Genomic DNA, 656 nt, shown 5'->3' on the forward strand with positions numbered 1-656 from the left:
AATGCAGTGTTTAGCATTCGTCGACTAAGTACCGAGACACTACCGTGTCTCCAGATGCTGAAAACAGAACAAAATGATGGAAATTGGTTTGCGGGTGTGTTCTAATACTTAATTAAGTCACTTAATTCATCAAAGTTACGCTTGAACAGACTCGAAACACACTCTGACTCTGCTCCCGAGCAGAGGCGAAGTGTGTCGATTGAGTTTGAACAAAATTGTAAATGGAAAGCGACGTGTGTCGATTTGTGTCAAGTGTGTCGACTGTGTCTCCTAAAAGGAAAGCAGCCTATATGTGTGTATATATATGTATATATACATTTATATACACATATAAGTAGAATACATAATGTATTTATGAAAATGGAATTTTTCTTATTGCGAGAATTAGTAGAGACTAGAGACACGGGTGGCACCCAGTTGGACACGGCTCAATTGAACACGAGTCACTCACAGCGCTTGAGACTACAAAGTTCCTAAGCACCGGTCGCTGTGATTGGTGGTGTCCAATCGAACCGTGGTCAATCGGGATCACCCCAGAGACACGGTAGTGTCTTGACGCTAAGACCAAGAGCAGCGACACTACCGTGTTACGTTAGGCGTCGTCTACAATACACGGAGTAAGAAGTAAGAGTAAGAAATTGACCAATCACAGTCGA

The sequence above is a fragment of the Trachymyrmex cornetzi genome, unplaced genomic scaffold (genome assembly GCF_001594075.2).
Source record: "Trachymyrmex cornetzi isolate Tcor2-1 unplaced genomic scaffold, Tcor1.1 scaffold1399, whole genome shotgun sequence".
NCBI lineage: Eukaryota > Metazoa > Arthropoda > Insecta > Hymenoptera > Formicidae > Trachymyrmex > Trachymyrmex cornetzi.